Genomic DNA, 12788 nt, shown 5'->3' on the forward strand with positions numbered 1-12788 from the left:
ATGGGTTGTTGTTTTTTTTAGAAACTAACCTCTTATATTTCAAAGGCAATTGAACCTATTGTGCTGTTTAGTTCAAAAAATGAGAATTATCTAGATCTATTTTTTTGAGAGGGAATGAAATATCTCAATACAATTTTTCTATATAAATTACATTATTTAATATGTAGTGCTGGTTACAGCTCTTAAGAAAATCCCACCTTTTCTCAATTTCGTGCAAACTGATGTTTTTATGGAGAATAAAATATTTCTGCAATGCGTATATTAATTCTACTCTAAGTTCTTGAAGCGGATTTCTTTTTTCTCTCGTGTTAAGGATATGGTCAGTGTAAAGACTGGCTTTAGGACTGTTTGCAGTGGGGACAATGTTGCCTTGCAGTAGCCACTTATTGTTTTCTGCTGCAGTCAGTATTAGGAGCCTCAATTCTTGTCTCCATCCATCCTTTCTTCAGTGAAGGACAGGTCCATTTTACAAGCCATCCTTGCTATACTTCAAGGCTTGTCTGAATGCAAAGTAGGTAACACTGGCAAAAACCACATTCAGACATTAAAATGTTCAGCACAATGTGGGCCATCAAAGTTTAGTTTCAAAACTTTTTAGTGTAATTATCTATGATCATCTTAACCTCTATTTCCAAACTTAGCAACGGGAATAGACAACTGTAATTTTATGCTGTCATTTATCCTATTATCTGCGAGAATACAGATTCACTGAAGTTTTCCACACAGCTTGCTTCGCTGTCTACTTGTTTGTAGGTGTTTGCTATCTGAAACAAACATCTAATTTCTGTATTGTTTCATGTATGCATGCTATGTTGCGGCTCTGTGAAACCAACCTTAAAGTAATCCTTCAAGTGAGTGTCCCCAATTCGTAGACATTTGATCAACTTCCTCATTTGCTGTAAGCTCAGCATAAAATGTATACGAGCATACATTTGCTATTCAAGATATTGCTATTTTCAATCAATGTACAGATTCTCAATTTTATAATATTTAATCAAAAGCAGGTACTTTTAAAGAAAGTCAAAGTCGTTTCTATTAAGATTTGCAGTGTAAGTGGGGAAGACAAACCATTTCACATGCTTAATTACAAAGCTACTTTTCTCTGAAAGTGTAGATTGCTACTGTTAGGAAGTTGCTTACTTTATCCCATAATTTGACTTTAAAATTGTGTAATTACCAAAATGAAGGTCTGATGTAGGTTTCATTAATGACATCATTAAACGATGTAGAATCTGTAGCTCTCATTGCTGTCAAATGTTTTTGTTTTAATTCAAAGAACGATTTTATTATTATTGTTTGTAAGGCTTGTAAAATTGCAGACTAGACACTCTTCTGGGAATTTTTGGTGAACTCATACCTTTTCATCTTCACAGAGCTTGGTGTGAAAAAGCAAAAGGCTTGGGATATGATAAGACGAGGTGGACTTTCATATTCAGAGGGTGCAGCCTGAGAGAGCATTGGTCATTTTGCCTCCAGATTGCAGCCGGGGACTCCTGAGGGGCTTATTGTCAGATTGCATTGCACCTGGATGCCTTTTCAAGTTTTCTGAAAACAGAGAGGGGAGCTTGTGATGTCTGTACGGTATCAGCAGAACACACGGGGTATTGGTTGCGGCCAATCCATAATTGCTCCTGGAAACACGAGGGAGCACGTCTCCCCCCTTTTAATATTATAGAGATTAAAGTGCTGTGTAAGATAGAAGGTCTACCATTGGAAACAAGGCGTGTAAGTTAAAGCTGCCTTGGGCGCGTTTAAATTATGTAATTCACACTTTCGCCAGATGCTGCTGGAGGAATTCCTTGGTTTCTCATTAACATGGAACAGTCCCCTTGGACTTCACACGTAGTGGCCACTCACAAGCACATGCGTATTCCTGCAAGTGCTGGGCACGACCGACTGCGTGCTTCCGACTTGTACAAGTTCCAACCTCCACGAGAGGGCTGCCTTCAAGGAGATGAGCCGCCATTGAAAACTCTCATCCTCTCCTCGGGGTTCTAGGTGAAAATCTCAGCATCCTGGGGATCAGTGTCCTTAATCAGCTTGGCTAATTGTTTTGTGATGTCATTTCTGAGTTTATTCCAAATCCATTCAAAAAGATATTGCTGAGACAAGGAACATATGAATTTTCTTTCCCAGAGAAACTATGATGATGATAAAATATGAATATCTGGCAATACCTGCTTTAATATGTAGAATGCTTAGATCTATAGAGCTGTTGCCTCACTGTTCACGTAAAGATTTCCGTTCACAAATATTTTAAAATTGTATATATTTTCAGATTTAAATGAGTTCCTCTCTCTGTACCTTGATTTATGGATTGATCTTCCATATTCCTTTTATTCGTTAATTTTTTCACATGGTTATTCACTAAGTGTCATGTGGTCATCTGAATTCTTTGAGTAGATGGCTTTCATGGGTGTTTGCTCTCCCTTGCAGTACTGAATGAGAAAACGGCTGGCTAGCACCAAATTCTTTTTTTTTTTTTTTTGTTCAAAGATACAGAATTCTTTTTCTTTCTCTTTAGCAAGCCAAAAACAATGAAACGATCTGGAGATTAAATATTTCATAAATATGTTTATAGCTACATTAAAAATGTTCTTTCTTATAAGTCAAAATCAAGACTTTTATGTTTCCATTTTTAGCTTGAATCAATTTACCCACCTACTTATTATTCAGCTTCAATTTTTTTGGTTTGTTTTCTTTTCATTCTCTTGGGTTCTATCTAGAAAATAATTGTTTTTGTCTTAGTAATACACTAACTGCGTAGCTCTGAAAGTAAATGTTAGTTACTTTCCTTTGAAAGAGAAGATACTATGAAAGGAAGGATAGCAATTTCTTTCCGTTTGGATGGCTCTTGGACAGTTATAACTCTTTATTATGAGCCATGCATATTTGATTAACTGTAAAACACATTTGCAGTACATTAAATTTGCAACAAACAGGACCATGAGTAGTTATCAAGCATCATTTCCAAAGGAGGAATATTTGAAAATATACATTTCATCATGAGAAAATCAGGAATTGACAGAGGTAGCCCCAAGCTGAAATTTTTCTTTTGAAGAAATGTTTATAAAATTACTCATTTTCAATTCATCATCATCCTTATCATATTAATATGTCAATGTACACCTAAATCTACAAGGCATAACTGGTTTCTTTGACAAGCAAGCAGATACACATATGTAGAAGGAGTTAAAAGCCTCACAAAAGCACAGATCTCTCTTTAAGTCTACCTCTCTCTGTCCCTTCCTCCCTCTGTCCCTTCCTCTCTCTGTCCCTTCCTCTCTCTGTCCCTTCCTCTCTCTGTCCCTTCCTCTCTCTGTCCCTTCCTCTCTCTCTGTCCCTTCCTCTCTGTCTCTTCCCTCTCTCTTCCTCTCACACACAGAGATCAAGTGGGTTGTTGATATTTCACAGTAGAAGTAGTGATTGCTAATACATTCATTGTATTTTGAGAAATTTGAATGAATGCCTCTAAGTGGTCAAGATTTCTCTGAAGAGTAGGGTTTAAGACAATTTTTTGGAGGAAAGAGATTTTTTAGGGATTCAATCAGTGAGATACAGTGAAAGTTTACTTAAGATTTTTAGAAGTTAGATTATGACAAAATTGAGCCAACTTCATATATCACAAATTGGGGAGCTTACATGATTTTCATAAGATTTTTGATAAAAGGGCAATTTATCAAAAGGTGGTTTAAAATCCATAAATTTGCAACAGGATTATGTAACTTGAGCAAATGCTTTGAAAATACTCATTTTTATGTTCTATCAGTGACATAAATGAATTTAGATCTATCTCTATACTTGAAGAGATTCACATGGAAGGTTTATTACTGAAATTTAACTCAGAGAAATCATCCTGTCCTACGCAAATAATTTTTCCTGCTATCTTCCTAACATCATTCAAATGTACTTTTGTAAATTATATTCTTCCTGGAACTATTAAAATAATTTACTAATTCTGATTCTAGTTACAGCTGTCACTTAATCTATTCCTGATAAATTGTCATACTTGTAACTTTGTTCTTTCTCTCAGTTTAAAATTGCACAATGTTAGTGAAATGTTTAGACAAGTAACCTTTTGAAGGAAGAGTGTAGGTTAGAATAAATGTAACATTATATAATTTTGTGTTGTCTCTGCAAATAGTTTAAAAATAAAGGAGAATAAAATTACTCATTTGACATTTCCAAGCATTGAAATAAGCCTTGATCATACCTATAGTTATCATGAACTCCTACGATCCACCAACAGGAAAAAAATCTCTATCTAGTAGTTGGAATCTAGCATTAATGATTGGCACAGCTGTATTTCGAAAGTGCGAAGCCCTTCCATTTTTTTATATTGGGATGAATTTTTATGATGATCGTATTTTGGTGTATGGATTTAAAATATAGATTGGAGAATAAATTGCCAAAATTGAGAACTGTGATGTATATAAACACCATGACTACTCATATAATTGGGAAAGAACTATTATTCCAAATATTTTAAACATTGGGATAATGGTACATGTGGATTAAAAATTAGAATTTGGGTCTGAGTTTTTCAGACCTCACAGTCATGTTTTTCTTTCCTTCTGCATATTTCACATTTGGTCTCTAAGCATCTTTTTGTTGATAAAAGCAGGATATTTGCCATACACGGTGCTGTTTACTTGAGACATGAGGATTCTCTTCCGTCTGCAGTATAGCCTGCACTTAGACATCTCTGGCTGTAATGCTTCATAAGTCTCCAAGTCTAACTACCGGCCCCTTAGGAGGGTGTTTGTAAAAGCAAATCAACCTGGTGACAACTCCAAGTCGGTGGCGTCAACACACGCTGCAGCTGTGCCATGTGCGGCTGGCATCAGAGGAAAGTGACTTGTGGACTTGTGAGCAGCAGGGAGCATGTTTTCAAAGGTGCCCCACCTGCCATGATCGGCAGTGGTATAAAATCAGGGCTGTAGCGATATGCGGTCAAGAGTCAAATCGAGCTGGAAATCGAATGCACTGTGGCTTTTCTGTGATAATAGACCATCAACTCTTGGTTCTTACCAACAGGATTGTAGTTTAAACTGCCTTCTCGTTTGATATACTCTTCGGTATACAGAAAGATTCCCTTGTATGTGTTTGAAAATCTGAAGAGTGGAATAGAAACATCTGGAATGCCACGGATCTTGGATGCTGTAAGTGATGCTGGCAGTTTCCCAGAAAAGCAGGATCACGATCCAAGTCTGCAGGCCTCGCCCTGCTGTTCCTTCTGGTCCAAGGGGGTGAGCTCCAGGAGAGGCTGCAATGTGACCAGGAACGCACCCACTCAGGGTGTATCCCCTCTTGCTCACCCTCGCCCTGTCAGGGAGCGGGACTCGCCTGGGCTGCCGCACCGCTCAGCCATCTCCCCAGGCCCGCTATTCCTGATGAATTCAGTCTTTTCGCATCGCAGGATAGCTGGTCGTCATGTTCAATGCATAGGGCTAAGAAGCAAGACTGTGAAGGGCAAAGCAGGAAAAACAGGGAGGGGGGGCATTTTCCAGAAATTAAAATTACAATGAAATGAGATACACATATGAGTTGTACGGAGGAAGGGTACTTCAGGAGTGAAGTGTGAATCGAGGCTAATCAGACAACAGGGGCGTTTGGCAAAGCTGCCTCTGGGTTCGGCACCACACTCCCACCAGAGGAAGAATTCTCTGAGAACAAGCTTGGGGATAAGCAGGGATCTTGAAGAAGTATGTTCAAACATTGCGTATTTTTACTTTGACATATTTAGATGGTAGTAAAAGTTGTTGATTTGTAGGCAATTTTACTAATGCAAGGTTTAGTAAGTTTCTTGGAAGATGCCCAATGCAAAGGAAAACTGTAATTTAAGAATGAAATGTTATTCATTTTCAGATTTCACTTGCTTTGTTATGCTTTCCTAAAATTCTTTGGCAATAAAAGATGATATTACTAGAAGCTTTCGTTTTATGCGCAAGGATTTTTATAGCGTGTATTTCTGTCTCATTGTATCAGATTGCATTATGCTTTGCATAATATGTCTCAATTGTACAGTCTTGCAATAATTTAAAAAAATGCCAAATTGGGTTAAAGATAAATTCTAAACATTCTAGGAGGCACATGCTTGCTGCTTTCTTGAAATTGGGATATCTGGCTGAAATCTCTATGTACTGTGCAATACATCCATTCTCTTTCAAAGTATATTCTGGATGTAAAAATGAAAATAGACATTTATATTCAGCCTGAACTGGAAAAAGGTGCTGATGCTGTAATTAATATCATACCCTAATATCTTTTTAATCTATCATGCTGCCTTCTGCCCTTTATGCTATGTCAGGAAGGAGTGTAATGAATGAGTGTGTCTGAGTATCAGCCTGGGTTTGGTGGAAAGTGAGGCAACATGACATTTAACGTGATTAAGGCAGGTATGGATTCAAGTTTATGAGCTTTTACACAGTTGAATGTAAAACCTATGATGATAAAATTTCAACTGTTTGTAAAGTGATGATTTCCTGGATTATTTTAAAGCTTCATTTGAAAAAAAAAAAAAAGCGTTGGATTTTATTTAAGGATGAGTAAGATTCCCTGACTTTGTCACGTTACCTAGAATGGCAAACTACAATATTAAATCATCAGGATATCCAACAGTTTAGGAGAAAAAGGAGAGATTTTATTATTTAATCAGGAAAGAATTGGTGTAAATCTGACTTAAAACAGCTGCTTAGGGGATTAGCGCAGGGTCTTTTTCAAGTCCTCAGGAAGGACATCTCTTCTCAGACCAGAAGGGGGCACTCGCGGTCCATTTTTCATAACAGCAACGCTGGCCTTTTGTTATATGACATTTGATCATAAATAAATATCAGTTTCAGTAAAACGTTGAAGCAATTATATGAAAAATCAAAATCATAAATATCTATTATTTGGTTAAGAGTTGAATAATTAGAAGTTTATGTGCAAATGCAAACATGAGTCTATTTTATCTTTCAAAAATATCCCACAAAACTGAAAAGTTCTATTGCACCCAGGCACAATAGTGCCAATTCTTTTTGCCTCATGCTCATGTTCGTGATTGTGGTCATGAGATAGATTAATTTCACAAACACACACTTCCATGAACTATGTGTTAATAGCACACTTTCCCAAAGTTGAGTCAACACCCCACAATCAAAGTGCGATACCCTTCTTGTCCTATCAGTATTTATTTTCAGTGGGAGTTGCGACTTGAACATAATACATCATGCCATAATTTCCAGCTGGATGAAATGAATAGTGCATATGCACACTTAATGGAATGACTACTCGTTACATCTCTCCAGCATTGCATTAAAAAGCGGAGGGCGCTGCCGAGTCGCTGCTCGATGGCAGACACAGCTAGGCGCAGGCCACGCTCTGAGAATCCATGAGGCTGGACAATGTGCTCATCTGATTTCACAAACCGAGGAGCTGAAGAAGTTCAGAGATGCAGCAGGAGATGAGCGGCGGGTGCCTGGTCCAGGTTGTCCAAGGCAGGGGTTGCACGCACCTTGGAAAGGAGGCTGGGGCCAGCTGGCAGCCTTCCAAGTGCTTCAAAGTTCTGTCTTCTCCACTTAGCAAGAGCTTCCCGGGCCCTCCCTGCAAGTGCTAAGATGCCGAGACATGCATCATCTTTCACGTTTTTACCTTAAGTTTTGCAGAAGATCATATGGCTGAGTGGTACTTGCAATTATAATGGAAAAAGGTGTGAGGAAAATCCTCCAAAAAATGAAATCCATTTGTCAGTTTGAATTTGACATGTTTTATTACATAGTGAAACCCGTCAGCTAAAATTTTGAAGATTTACACCTAGGTAGTGACTGAAAACAGGTATTTTGAGTATATAAATGGAATTTTTGGTACAGTCTTATGCTTTTGGGGTTATCTACTCTGCTTGCAAAATGAATTTTAAAATTTGAAAAAAATGTTTTTTTTGGCATCCAGGAAATATAGGGGATAGCATAAGAGGATGAGAACTTAGGAAACCTGCTCTTTAATAAACTTTCATAGATCCACATTTGAATTTGGTCTAATCCACTCAAAGTGGCATTAATTTATATTAAACTGTCCTAAAGTTCAATAATGCAATTTTGATGCCTTAATATAATTAAAAGTTTAAGAATACATTTCATTTGATTTAATAATACATAAAACATTATCCCTCAATGTTAAAATGCTTTCTAGATATTAACATATTTAACTCGACACTGAAAAATATTTTCCTATTTGGAATTATTATTATTTTTTTTTTGTCAAAGCTGAATTTGGTGTGTTGAGATTTTGGCTCTTAGTAGATGAGTCTTTTTAAACACATACACCAAAACTGAGGCTAGGAAGAGAATCTTGTTTCTAAATTGAGGTTACTAAATTTCTCTCGCATCTCTTGTTTTAAAAGGTTGTCATTACTTTGCTTTCTCTATGAGAGAGGGAGAGTTGTATGCTGGAAAATGAATGAGAAAGCATGGAAAGAAGGGGTGAAAGGTAAGCATGAGGGGGTCTTGGGATAAGGGATAAGAAGATGAAAGGGAGAGAAATAGCCATGGAGAGTGGACAGGCCCGGGTTTCCCGAGCTGGCCGTGGCGGGCCTGGGGGCTGACAGCAGCCTGCAGACAGCACTTCCAAACTTTCACAAGAACACAATCTCAGGAAGCTGTGTGAGTCAGAGGATAGTTTTGGCATCAAGTTGGTGAGAAAAGGAAGTTATGCTTTTGTTTTGCTCTTCAAATATAAAAGAAAATCCCATTTCTGCCAACGTAGATAAAAAAGCTATCCAATTATTACCACGCCAGCTTTCTCTTTACAAATATCAAGTGTAATTAAGGCAAAGAGCTAAATATTATAGAGAAAATAAAGGGGAAACTGTTGGCTGTTGGGAATTGGCTTGGTGTGGGCTTTGTGGATGGATGACATTTGCTAAATTGTACCAACTCGGCTTTACATTTCTCGACAGCTTTTAAGGCTGAGTTGTTGATTTAACTGTTCTTCAGCATTAGAGGAAACACAAAAGAATGTATCATCTGCTCAAATATTTTTCCCACCTGGTAACTTTCATCAGCCATTATTTTGGCTGTGAGCAGTCATGGAGTATAAGCTTCCCATCGTGTGTGTGTGTGTGTGTGTGTGTGTGTGTGTGTGTGTGGTACATATAACCGTTATTCTCCACATGCTCAGTCTATATTCATCTGCACTCTCCCTAAATGGCTGCAGTTAATTTGTGTGGTCTTGTTTTTTTCTTTTCTGATTTTTTTTTCCTATTACTTAGCTGAGTCTGTTTTCTTTCTATGCTTACTTAAATGTTTTCTTATCTTATCCTTAAGCAAAAATGTCAAATTCTTGGCAGACAAAACATTGCACTCCTTTGAATAAACGCAAGGCAGTATGTATTCCAGTACTTTATCTACTTAAGTGCTATTGTGAATTATTTCAGGCCTCAGTAAAGATTAAGGATACACGTGAAATACTGCCTTGTTAGTTACAGCGGCATAGAGAACTGTGTGTGTGAAAGAAAGTCTTTAGAAGGGATTAAGATCTAGGTTTATTTTGGTGTCAAACGGTTTGAAATTCTATGCGTAACTTTTCATAAGGTTCATTTTCATGAACATGTTTAGAAAACACATATTTGCTGATTATTGATTGAAAATATATTCTCTCCCACTCTTTAAGACTCTGTCTTTACTTGGGTATATGTTGACATGGCCGTAAAGAAAGTAGAATTTTAGAGCAACTAAAAAGTGTGCAAAGCTACACGTAAGTCCTGAGATGAAAATACAAGCATATTGATCAAGTTAAAGTCAACGAATGACCCAGAATGCTGTATGTGATACAATGATTTCCCGTGTTTAAAATATTCACAGGAGAGTATATCAGGAAGAATACAATGGAAGTTGGGAACAAGAGTTGCCCAGAAAAGAAGGAATGGGTGTGGTGGTTAGAGACAGCATGATTTCAGATTTGCATCAAGTACTTGCCTTGGTCATCCTAGCTAACATATAGAACCTGGGGTTTCTCCTTCTACTTCATCCTTCAATGATTGCAATTAAACGAACCTTCTGTCTCTTAAACAGGCAATTGGCCCTCACTGTGCTGCTCGGAGACCTGGTGCTGCAAGGCTGTGGGTACTTGTGATGATGAGCAGGCGTCTGAGTCGGAGAACGGTGAGTGCAAAGGTTCTTTCCCGGCAACTTGCAAGATTCCTCAGTAAGGTTAGAATAGTCGTTCATATTTCCTTCCTTCTTCCCTCTCTCCCTTCCTTCCTCATTTCCTTCCTTCCTGCCTACCTTCCTTTCTTCATTTTTGCTCACTTTTTTGATTTTTGACAGCTTTTTAAAAAATTTTTATTATTTTTATTATTATTTTTTTTTTATTGGAAAGGCGGATATACAGAGAGGAGAGACAGAGAGGAAGATCTTCCGTCCGATGATTCACTCCCCAAGTGAGCGCAACGGGCCGCCGATCCGAAGCCAGGAGCCTCTTCCGGGTCTCCCACACAGGTGCAGGGTCCCAAAGCTTTGGGCCATCCTCAACTGCTTTCCCGGGCCACAGGCAGGGAGCTGGAAGGGAAGCGGGGCTGCCGGGATAGAACCGGCGCCCATATGGGATCCCGGGCGTGCAAGGCGAGGACCTTAACCTCTGTGCCATCGCGCCGGGCCCGATTTTTGACAGTTTTTGAACAGCGCCAAAATACAATAATTTGTATTTAGGAACTGAGATATCAATGAGAAAACATCGTGTAAAGGACTGAAGCTAGTCACGATATGGTGGATGGGAACAAGGCAGCGGGAGCAAGGAAGGTTCATAATTATTGTTGTAGCTACACCTGTGCTAAAGTAAATTAAGTTTTCACACTGAACAAGGAGAATCAATCTCTGAAAATTACCCTGGCAGCTAGAAATTCTGTGGAAGAGTTGCCATCCACATATGTACAATTAAAATAATAGAAATGTATATGTCAGTAGGTTTAAAATGTCTCTGGGACTTCACCTGAATGCTGACTCTCTGCAGAACCTTCACCCGCTGTCTTCTTGTCTTTTCCTCCAGATCCCAGTTTTCCCAGAATCAGGGAAGATCCTAAATCTTCTCAACAGAAAATATTTTGCCTACCTTGTTTTCAGAGCTTCTCTCCACTAATGCTTCGGCAGCCCCCACTGTGACTCCAGCAGCCTCAAGGAGCTCTGACCATAACCCATGCCATCACTGGGGGGTCGTTTATTTCAGGCAGTGTTGTCTCCCTAGATTTATTGAAAAGAACTTGATCTCATCTCTGGTTGAACAGACCTATCTCTTATCTCTCCTTACTTGCTACCCCCTCTTTCAGTAATGATTCTGAATATCAGTGGCAGTGATCCTCAATGCCTCTACCTTGAAATCCCCATGGCTCAATCCTCCCCGGATCTCATGAAGGGAAAAGAGGTTTCCGAGTACTGCAGTTTCTAATGATGTAACATGCAGTAGTTGCGGTTACTACTTTAAAACACCTTTCTTGGTGTAAGTGTGTGGAAGCACATTTTTCCTTATGTAATTTGGTTTGAGGATGTGTCAGTTTGACTGTTTTTTTTATGAGTTTAAAAAGAGTCCAAAAAGCTGCCCCAGCAAGATTGTGGTATTAAGTAGATTAAATACAATGAAATATGTATCAAGCAAGAGATCATTATATGTGTTTCTGCTCATGTATTTCTTATTTACAGACCTATAAATTTTTGTTTAATAATATACTGAATTCCCACACTTCCTCAGCATTTCTGAGAAATATACTATAAATATCCTCACCTGAAGGGTCTAAAGAGCATTCTCACATGTTCATGGAAACGTAAGCAAGACACTAAAAGGGACCTTTCCCAGCTTCTTATTTCTACTTCAGATCCCACGGCCAGGGACCGCAAGGTGCTGGGCTTCTACATGGATACTCTCACTACACAGCACTAACCGTTTCCATTTCAGAAAGTTACATCGGGCAAGGCTGTTCTCCCGATGTGCTTAACAAGTGTAAAAGCTGTTCATGTCAGGGCTGGCTGGCATGGTGCAATCCCAGGCTACTGCTCTTCCTGTGCAGTGGGCAATCCATATGGGCATGGGTTTCTGCCTTGCTTGCTTCACTTCTGTTTTGGCTCCCTGTTTATCATCTGGGAACGCAGCAGAGGACAGCTCAAGTCTTTGGGTCCTGCCCTTGTGGGAGACCCAAAAGAAGCTCCTGGCTCCTGGCCAGCTCAGTTCTGGCCATTGTGATTATTTGGGGAAGTGAACCAGCCAATGAAGAACCTCTCTTTCAGTCTCTCTTTCTCTCTCTGTAAAATCTACCTTTCAAAAACTAAACAAAAGCAAATAATTTATAAAAAAAAAACTGCTCATTTCAGCATTCTTTGTATTTGCAATCCCCATGCCAATCAGTGAGTGGAATTAAAAATAATTGTATTACATTCAAGCAATAGATTATTAAATGGCAGTTAAAGTAAATAAATTAGATATTTCTTTAATGACGTCCATAGTTCTAGAAATTGTATTACTGAAAAAAAGCAACTTCTGGAATATGACCGAGAGTAAGATCTGATTGAAATACTTTCTGTTTGTGTTTGTGATTTTCTCTATTTATTCCCTGCAATACAGGATTAACTACAGCTGGTGATAATGCAGAAATATCATAGAAATTAAAAATTGATATGTGGACTACAAAGTAGGACATAAAAATTAGTGGCTGTTCTAGGTATATCATCTGTTTTATCCAATATAGACGTTAGCAGGTTAATTGAGAGCAAAGCGACACTGAGTTTACCTTTCGTGATTCTGACTTTGATGACCACAGAGTAATA

General features: G+C 38.5%; 1 long non-coding RNA gene across 1 annotated transcript in view; it reads left to right on the forward strand.

Moving 5' to 3' along the window:
* Nucleotides 1–12788, forward strand: part of LOC121160243 — a 39385-nt gene that overhangs the window by 3017 nt on the left and 23580 nt on the right. The window contains exons 2-3 of the long non-coding RNA XR_005884523.1: nucleotides 5038–5162; nucleotides 10050–10187. This is a non-coding gene — a long non-coding RNA (uncharacterized LOC121160243). The remainder of the gene's footprint in view (nucleotides 1–5037; nucleotides 5163–10049; nucleotides 10188–12788) is intronic.

Source organism: Ochotona curzoniae, unplaced genomic scaffold (assembly GCF_017591425.1).
Source record: "Ochotona curzoniae isolate NIBS_2020 unplaced genomic scaffold, NIBS_Ocur_1.0 contig_4501, whole genome shotgun sequence".
Taxonomy (NCBI): Eukaryota; Metazoa; Chordata; class Mammalia; order Lagomorpha; family Ochotonidae; genus Ochotona; species Ochotona curzoniae.